This window comes from Choristoneura fumiferana, chromosome 3 (assembly GCF_025370935.1).
Source record: "Choristoneura fumiferana chromosome 3, NRCan_CFum_1, whole genome shotgun sequence".
Taxonomy (NCBI): Eukaryota; Metazoa; Arthropoda; class Insecta; order Lepidoptera; family Tortricidae; genus Choristoneura; species Choristoneura fumiferana.
In genome coordinates this window covers 8588480-8599314 of record NC_133474.1, presented here as the reverse complement: position 1 = coordinate 8599314, position 10835 = coordinate 8588480, and positions in this window count along the sequence as shown.

The window sequence follows — 10835 nt, the reverse complement described above, 5'->3', positions numbered from 1 at the left end:
CTGCACTGTCCACTCGGGTACCAAATACCAACAATGGTAAGTTCACCACACACTTTGCCGCCTGCTTCAGCTTCGATCAATTATTATTAAACTATTGGTTATATCTATAACGAACCGCGGTGAGGCACTTTAAATATTGAAAAATTTAACATTTAACTATCGACATAAGAAAGCACTAGCGTTGCGCACTGCAGCAATAATGTCTAGTATAGGACGTGCTGTTTTAAAAGAGAAAAAGTCTGATTTAGAGAATGCGTAGCGTGAGCGGTCCGCCGCGCGCGCTCCCTTTCAGCGTCTGAAACAAAAACGCATCACATTGAAAACTGTCGCCGTCCCCCATACAACTAAAGAGCGCGGCGTTTGTCAAAAATAACAACAATTCACCTTATTCACAAAGGGATTCTCGGTAAATAAACCACCGACCTAATGATCTTCAGTTATTTAAATCGTTAACGTTATACAGCCGACTTTTAAAGAAGTAAATTTTGTAAACTATATTTCATTCATAACAAAACTTTTTGTGAATGACGACCACGATTCGATGAGCTGTGTTCATCAATCCTATATCCGGATTTACTATTGACGAAAAGTTATTCCAGCCACTATCTATTGTTTGCCATCAATCGAGCACCGATAGGGGGCTGCGGACGTGACTATGTTAGTTTTAAGCGGAAATATATTATTGTTATGATGTGCCTTCTGAAATATCATTTGTATCACAATAGCGCTTTTTGCGTAATGAGCGACGGTAAGCATTAAAGAATTTTGCAAAAATTCCGCCATCAATCTTGCTCTTACAAAAAGCTGGCAGGACTAGGCACTTGATTTATCTATTTGAATATTAGTAGCCGCTACCACGAACTGGGTCATACTCGGACCCGGCGAGATATCACCGTTCTTCCTTCCTATAATCGTGCATAAAAAATAAAGGTACGACGCAATTAATGTGCCTCCATTCCGAATTAATTTATAATTGACCTACACAATTACTAATGACCTAATTCTTTAATGATTTAAGTGAACGCAATATAACAATGCTACGCTTTAACAGTCCCGAATTATTATATAAGGTTTCTGAAGCCAAATAGTAATCAGCTTTAAGGATTGTCATTCTACCAGTGTGATTGTTCACGTCTAGACTGTTTGAGTGGTACCTACATACCCCTACCTAAAACCTGCATATTACCCACTTAACACAGCGCTAAATAAAAGATAAAATACTTCATACACATTTAAATATAAGGTCAGTGATAATATGAGAGCAAGGCGATCTGTTGTTTATTAATTATTACGCATTTCTTTAACAAGCCGTTTTATAAAAATAAAATAAAATATTATTTACCTACTGAGTTTCATTAGAAAAAAACTTTTATTATTCAACTTATAATAAGCAAATAAAGTGATTTCCGTTTTCCAGTCAAATAGGTAATTACTTCTCATTTTATTATTTCCTTTACTTTATTTACAAAACATTTTTAAAGTTAAACATATTCATTTTAATTATGTAATTTCATAAAAAAAAACTTTTAGAATATACCACATTAACACATACATTTCTACGCGAGTAAGTATAGACGAACATATCCGCATGCATGATGTCTAGCAAAAGAATATAAATAAATACGACAGTCGCGGAATCATACATTTTTCAATAAAAAGTATGTTTTTTGTTATCCATTGAGAGAAATTAATTAACTTTAGTTATCGAATCAAACCGATAGCACATACATTTAGTTTATTGGTTTTGTTTCGTTTGTTGCCTAGCGTAGTTTGTTTTAATAAAAGTAATCACAAAGCGGATATGTATGAAAAATGACATCTACGGATTAAATTGATTTATGTAAAAAAATGGCGGAAAGAGGCTTCGTTTAAAATGTTACGTGACATTCCAATAGCTGTGCCGAACCAGCGCTAAAAAATATTCGACATACAGTGACCGAAATACACCTCTATTATAAATTGGGATGTCCCAATTTTTGACAACATAGGTATAATAAATCGAAAACCATTTGGAGAAATAGGCTTTGTGAAGCGTTTTTAGTAATCAGATTCTAAAAATGTGATAAACTGAATTAAATAAACAAATTTTAAGTAATGACCCTCATTTGACCCCTGCAGTGTCTCGTCACAAAGGCAGTTATAAAGCAGGTCTACACTCGTAAGCAAATTGACAATTTGAAATGTTCCTGTCCTGCTTATAATAGCAAAGAGTGACAAAGCTAGAACTTTAATCACATGATGCGCACCCGGCCTTAAACAGTTGTCATTTATCGTAAAGTCCGAAATGTATACGAGTATTTCCAATGTAATTTTACAAATTGAATTATTAAATTACTACGTTACAAGTAAATACAAAAAAATTTAAATATCAGATTTTAACAAAAAATAACTATTTACTATCACACCATTAAATAAACAGGAATAATCGAAGCTAAAAGAAGAGAGATAAATAAAACTATTTGTCACGGTTCATTTAGGACCCTAAGCCGTGCTTGAATTATTTTCAAATTGTAATGCCACAGATTATGTTATGTACTACCTGAATTTTTCTAGACAATGGAACGTGGCTGTCTCACTGTGACGTCATACAGAGTATTTCGTAAAAAAATATAAAAAATTAAATACTCATTCAAATTCAAAATCAATGAAAATGGTATCTTAAAACATCCTATTCTTTCCAAAAATAAGATAAAAACTATACTTAGGTTTTTTTTTGGTGCATCCCAATTCAGTGATGAAATTTGCAAATTTCGGGTACGTGTCTGTTAATATTAACGAATTTGACTTTTAATTGAACAAAATGCTCTTCACATTTTATGACACTTTTTTACGATATTAAACTACTTCCATTCCAGTATGTCCCCGACTTGCATAACCAAGCAATAAATTCATGCGATACGACAATAGAACGATAAATAGAAGGCAAAAATGTGGAATACTTTAAACAGGCAACGCTTTCGTGCTAGATTTACAATATTTTGTATACATATATTTCTTACTGGTGACTCTTTGTAGAGCCAGAATTAAAATTGCTCAATTATCTATTCCGATTTATGAAAGCGTTGATAAATATATGAAAATGTATGCAAGCACACACCCACTCATAAATTTAAAAGAGGATCAACCCCGAAATGATGGATGGCACCACGCTGCGTATATTTATTTAATTATCGTAGCGTCCTCTGATTCCCCGTTTACATTTAACTCAAATAAGGATTCGCTGTCGAGCAACAGAAATTTCGGTTGGTGACAAGATCCTTTTCATCACAGAAGTGCTTATCTCAGCATCAGCCCTGGGCTGCGATATAATTGATTGGGGCCCGGCGAGTTTGGGCGACGTGAACGGGACGAGTGGCAGTTTCCTAACTAGCTTTGTAGTAGTAGCGAGCCTCGGGAGCAATTAGACGGAAGGGGAAATTGCACCTCTTGGGGATAACTCACAAATTGCCCTGAACGTCAGCAACACTCCAACTGAAATAGCAATTTGCTGTTCGGACTCGAAAGTTTTTAGGAATCAGTGACTGAGCGTTTATGAGTAAAACATAATAGATACAGACACCGAGCATCGAATCGGACTCTAGTCGTCTAATAGCCAATACTGTCGATCCGAAGATAAATTCGTTTTAACTTTTGTCCGGTTCGCTGCAGAAAAATCCAATCGAAATCCGGAGTACATTCCATGTTAAAGGTCAACAAAGACATAAAAATAGATGAGATAAAACTGCGTGATTCTTGAGATGGTGAGTTTGTTTCTTGAAGAAATTAATATTAACGATGAATTTCTCTTCGATAACGCATATTGGTATCAGAAAGTTTTCCCTCAACCTTTTCCTTGCGATGTAATTAAGCCTTTATAGGCTTCCAAACATCTCCTGAAAACATTGATCGACGCACCGTGGCTGTGGAGAAGCCTGAGCGGGGCGGTTGCCCCGATCAAATATTACGGAATCCTGCCGGGAGCCGCGCGGCCGGCTACATCTTGATAGCTCGTTCGTGCTACACTAAACTCTTTATTGCGACTCCCGTATCCAGTGACACGTGATACGTCACTTCACACCTACTTCGTCTATCAAAACTAATGTTTTTAATTTGTGATTTTTATGAGTTAATATGTTTGATCATACTTAATACATTAAGTTAGCTTTAAGACCCCCACAAGCTGTAATTTGTGAATAACATAGTTGAAATATAAAAACAATGCTGATCGAATTTCGTTTGAAGAAGTAAATCAAGTTATTTTCCATCCCACATTTTAGTAAAACGGATCATCGATGATATACTCTGCTCACAAGACTTAGATTTAAAAAAAACTATTTGCTATAAGTAGGTATGTTATATGAACTAATCTACTTCACACCGTAAATTTCATACAGTAGGTATGTAAGTACAGCATTATAATTTATCATGAAAAGAGAGAATAGATTTTGATGATAGATGTTAGAGGGATGTGGATTTTGTTTCTCTTACTTCAACTAATCAGGTGGGCATATTTCAGCACTTCTTGAACGGACTCACAGAAATCTTGCTTTGTTTTTTTTTTACAACATTTTCACCATTCTATGACCTGGTGGAAATTCAAAACTTTACAACGGGTATTAATGTAATTAAAAAGCCAAAACGAATCACATTATAGGAATCGGTATTCGTAGGTCTACATTATCGTTTGTTCGCCACGTCCGGCGCTGAAACGACATTAATTTAAAAGAATCGCGACAACAACACCATCACGACTCCGCAAATGAAGAAATATGGGTTCATCGCACACGCTCCGGGCTCTAGCCAGGTATAGGTACACATTTAGCACTTCAGACAATATTTCTTTTCAAACTTTAATATTTCTTTTTTCCAGTGGAAGATGCGTCGTGATCGACATTTGGCAACAGGCCAGTGCTATAGTTCTTTCTACCTCACGACATCTTCGATAAGATAAAACGCAGCGCATTTCCAATGTCGAGGAAAGCGAAGAAAATTTATCATACTACATGATTTTATACAATAGTAATTGAATCTACCTACAATTTGCGATTTACGATAAAAAATAAAATGCCCTCAACGACTCGTCATCTTCAATTTGTCATCGTGAAATCTACGCATGCCTACACCAATTCGAAAATTGAGGAAAATCGAAAAAAAAAATGTTTAGATTCTCTCACCGATTTCGCTCAATTAACTTCACCTCGGCGTTCGTATAAGATGAACTGCGAATTATTTATTAACAAGAACGAACAGCGAGGTACTCGTAGCTCCGAACCGAGTCGGTACGGAAGCTGCCAAACCGCGGCGGGTTGAATGAAAACATGCATGCGTTCGAGCGATCACGTGTGCAATGAGCAGAGGCAGCGGCGTTGCGTACCTGGTCGCGATCGCAGTTCAGCAAGAATGCACCTCGCGCGGGGCGTCGCGCGTCGCCCGCCTGCCTCGAGCGACTGCCGCCCGGGCCGCGCGGCCCCCGCGCGCGCACCTGCCCGCGCCGCCACGCACCACGCGCCACCACGCGCCACGCACCAGGCTCGACCACGACCACGGTCACCACCACTCACTACCCTGGAGCCGAGGCGGCCGCAGGCTCACGCACGACGCCGGTATCGATGTGTTTTGTGAGGATAAGGCGGCGCGGGGGAGCGGACACGCACCGCGCGGGGCGGGGATCTGATCCTGCGCGCTGCGTCACGCATTTGTCTCGATGTTTTCTTGCGTGCTCCCGCAGCCCGCCATCTGCAGGGACGTGCCCGGAGCGCCGCCCGCCGCCGGCCGTGGCCCGGCTGCCGCTCGACGCTCGCCGCCCGCACGCTCATGTTGCGACTCTGCTACGCTTTAATATGGTTCAATAACCTCGTCATCTTTTATTTTACAATATTATACTAATAAATAAAATGCAATATAAATATAATTATATCAACTAGAGAATCAATTTACAGCATAGCAAGCAGTTTTAGCACGAAAGATATTTTACCAATCAATGCACACTGACGTCTATTTCCGCACCACATGTTGATATGCGGTACATGTAGATAACTTCCAATTCGTAACTTTGCAAAAAGATTTAACTTCAGATCACGTTCGTTTTATTCGACGCAAAATCAAAATTCCTAACCTCACTGGTACCTCTTTATTGAAATATTGTAGAAGTTTATATCTTAAAGGTTTGTCACGCATATAAATGAGATTATTATCTAAATGTTAACAAATAAGGCTTAGGAGGTAATCAATAAAAATACTAACTAATATTTCAATCCAATACAATTTCTAAGTACGGTACTAAACTATTTTGGGTAGGTACACATAAACACTGATTCCAGGGAATGTGCCAAATTAATGTTATCCAATCCACATAACACAGCGTCACTGATTGATACAATTACACATTTTTACGTTTATATTTATGACTTTATAGTAGGTATGCGTAAACACCGAGGAAACAGATCGCGGTGTGTTACAAAGCACTTTGAACACGTGTCAAGGAGATATGGCGCTCATCAATCTCTGTAACAATCAATCCGAAGCTGGTTTCCTCGGAACGGGAACTATGAAATAACAAATAGGGTCTCGTGAGATCTTAGCGTATCAATTGTAAACAATTGAAAGACACATCACGTCTACACCGCTGAACCGATAAAGGTGAAATTCGGTATACAGAGAGTTTGAGTCCCGGGGAAGGACATTAGATAGTTTTTAGGGTTCCGTAGCCAAAATGGCAAAAACGGAACCCTTATAGTTTCGCCATGTCTGTCTGTCTGTCCGTCCGCGGCTTTGCTCAGGGACTATCAACGCTAGAAAGCTGTAATTTTGCACGAATATATATAGTAAGCTATGCTGACAAAATGGTACAATAAAAAATTAAAAAAAAAATTTTTAGTGTACCTCCCATAGACATAAAGTGGGGGTGTCTTTCTTGTAGTGTGGGGTATCGTTGGATAGGTTTTTTAAAACAACGCTTTTTGCTACAACGATTTTTCGATTCAGTGATTTGTTTGCAAAATATTCAACTTTAAAGTGCAAATTTTCATTCAAATCTAGTGTCCCCCCCCTCCTCCATCTAAACCGGTGGGTGGAAAAATTAAAAAAAAATCAGGATGGTAGTAAGTATATCAAACTTACAATGAAAACTATAACGGTTAAGTTTTCTTGAGAATTATTAGTATTTAATTTAAGAGTAAATAGCAGCCTAAGGTAATATACCTAAACTTGGAATTTTCCGTACAAAATACGAAATCCTTAGAAATATATTACTTAATTTTTTCGTAATAGCTACGGAGCCCTATTTCGGGCGTGTCCGACACGCTCTTGGCCAGTTTTTTTATTTCGGAAAATTGCATAGTTCCCTAGGCTTGTTCGAAATATTAATTCAATCCGATCACGGAAGGAAGTGAGTGTATTTTGACGTGCAAGATTTAGCCTAAACTACCTACTTACACAACAAGCAGAAAGGAGGCCTGAACCTTGACTTTGCTTTGGAGGCCTGAACCCAACAGTGGGATGTTTATAAGCTGAAAATGTTGATGAAGAACTACTTGTAACAAAAAAATGTAAGTTTGTAAAAAGCTATACATAGGTACATTGTAATGAAGGAAGAAGGGAAACAAGCAAATTGGTAATACAATAGGGATTTCAAATGCGTTTCCAACTCAGTCAGCCTGAGCTTAGATGGAATCTCGTGTGCTTGTGATTACCCCGCCTGTCGGAACACAATCAAAACTGCAAGCACTGCTGCATACCGACGGGATTAGCGAATAAGATGGTACGGTTTGTGTTTGTATATAGGAGATGGAACAATTTGATAGCTAACAAAGTCATAGAAAGCTAAGTATAGTGAGCCAAATCTTTGTCCCCATCTGTACGTAGGTACTTACTATTTTTTGGTTTTACTATTCATACAATAATTTGGTGTCTTCCCATTTCCAATGCTAGATCACATAAAATATGAAGCAAACACGTATTCTGTATCTGTATAAACCTCACTTTTTAACCGCCCAGTTGCACCTTGCAAAGCGATTAATCACCGCGCATTCCAACGTCCAACAATATTTCTGCAGAATGGTACAAGAAATTCTTCCACGAAAAATGCAGATGATCCTCATACAAATATCCGAGACGGATGAGAAAGCAAGCTTCGTAGCTATAAGTTGCCGTCGTATTGAAATTAATGTTGCCGCTGCAACCAGTGATCTGGTGAAAAATGTCTGCGGGCGAACGCGGCTCGTTCTGCCTCCCTCAGGAAAGGCACAGCGATGGAAACAGCGCGCTCGTTTTTATAAGCTTTTATTTAGTTTATTTAGCTTCACCCGTCCAGAGGCCTTATTATCTAACATAGTTGGGATCACAATCGTTTCCACCACTTCTATGACCGTATGAGATGACGGATGCCTCAATCAGAGGCCGTCTTGTCAAATGCGCGGATGCTTGCTATCGTATTCATTCTCTTTAAGTCTAACGGTGTAAGATGGTGACAGAAAGAAATGGTGAAAGCGATGGCGAGAGCCCGCGCGTTAGGCAATAAGGCCTCAGAGGCCTTTTTGCCTAACGTTTCTGACACTCGCGATCGCAATCAAATAACAGTTTTTTTTATGCGAAATCTATCATTTGATTGAGATCTCGAGCGTTAAAAGTTATACCTAAAATAAAACTTGGGCAGCAGTGGGTAACACAGTTAACAGGCTAATAAAAAAAAACTTGATCATAATAAAATACCACAAACGGGACTTATCGCGCTGAACACACGAGTAATATTTACTTCGACGTTTCGACCACATCAGAGTGGCCGTGGTCACGAGTAGTGTGGGGTGCCAAGTCTGCCTACCTATCCTATCACAAATAGTACCGGCACTCGTATCTCGAACTACCCGCACTTGGTCATTTTTATTTGTCACCCCATCACATACCGACGCACAACACGAACAATATCCGACCGTCCCACCGAACGGTCTAAGCGCCAACACTTATTTATCCACGAAGATGAAAGCTATATACACGTACCATTCTTGAGTAGAAACGACGTTCTGTGGAGAGAATTTTGGGTTTGTGAAGCTCAATCCAGTGGTTTGACGATTTGTAACAGCTGCAATAATAATGTTCCTTACCCTCTCAGCTATTGTTATTTTTGTCTGTCCAATATAGGAACTACCACAACTACAATCAACCTTATAAACATCTAGTGATTGGAAGGGAACGGCGTCGTTGGGCGCCCTAATATACCTAGCTACTTTGGCAAAGGCGTGTACACCACCTTGATGGAATACTTGCCAAAAACGACTCCAACTTTGTCTGTCACTCCTTTTACATAAGATAAACTTAATCATACGGTAGAAAAGTTTACTAAGTCAATGACAATACATGACTAAAAGCTGCTATAGTAAAGGTGGAAGGACCTTGTGCAAGGTCCGCCCGGATTGCTTTCACCATCTTGCTCGCTAATCCTGCCGTGAAGCAATAGTGCTTGGACTGTTGTGTTTCGGTATGGAGAGTAAGACTGCCGGTGAAATTACTGGCACTTGAGGTATCCCATCTTAGGCCTCTGTAATACCCCTGGCAACGCATCTGTAATACCCCTGGTGTTGCAGATGTTTATGGGCGGTGGTGATCTCTTACCGTCAGGAGACCCACTTACTCGTTTGCCGTCCAGTCGAATAAAAAAAACATACAGTAGAAAAGCTTACTAACTATTGACATGACTAAAAGCTGCTATAGTAAACTTACTGTTTACCTCGATTCTCTCCACCTGGCAAAGCTCTCCCCCCTTGCCCGTTATCGTTCAGCTAAGCCTTAATTGAGTTACAGGTAGGGTTACCATACGTACGAAAGGTCAGGGGATGACAATTGTCATTAGAAATTAAGAATTCGGATAGTAAGTATACCCAAAGTCTTACTAATATTAATATTAGTAAGACTTTGGGTGTACTATCCGAATTCTTAATTCGATAATATTTTATCTATTGAATTCCTATGAATATTCAAAATTGTTAATTAAAGAAAGAAAAGAAAGAGAAAGATATATTTTGGTTCCATCAGTAATACCACCTTACAGTAATAAGACTAAACAATAAAACTAACAATAAAGCTAAGTTACTCGGTGACACGACAGGGCACCAAAAAGGGCCTCCACTCAGCATGTGTTGCCACATGTTATATGCAGCAACTCTAGTTTTCTGTGGAACCCACACGATATACTTAATACGTATGCGAGAGCCAGGTCCTTTGCACCAGTCGAAAGATGAAAAAAAAATAACTTGACTTAACTGGAGGAGATCCCTAATGGTAGGTAATCTTGCATTTATTCTACTTTTCGTATTTTTTAACTTAAGTGCAATAAAGAATTAACTTATGTTCTAATATTCGAACTTGAAAAAATCTGCACCGGTCTGATAATAGAATGAAATGTATTTTATAATAAATTTAGTATATTAGAAAATACATTAGAAATGGGTTTGCTAAAAAAATCCTGGACACGCTATTTTTAATTATTTAAAAAAAATATTTTTAATAAATTTTTGTTCCATCATCGAGATATAAGAAAATTGTATATTGACTTAAAGTATAAAACCTATACAATATGCAGACGTTGGGTTTGCTATTGTTAACCTGGACGAACTACTGGGTTGCCAGGTTTATACTTAAACAGTACATACATACATATGTCAATGCCAGTTACTTTCACTTGATTAGATAATAGAACAAATTGTATATCAACGTTTATCGTTGCTTTATTGTGAACACGTTGATACAGGGTTGTCTGCATTTAATTAATTAAAAAATATTTTGAAAAGAAAATTGCCTGTCCAGGGTTTTTTTAGCAAAACCATTTCTAATAAATATACTAAATTTATTATAAAATATATTTC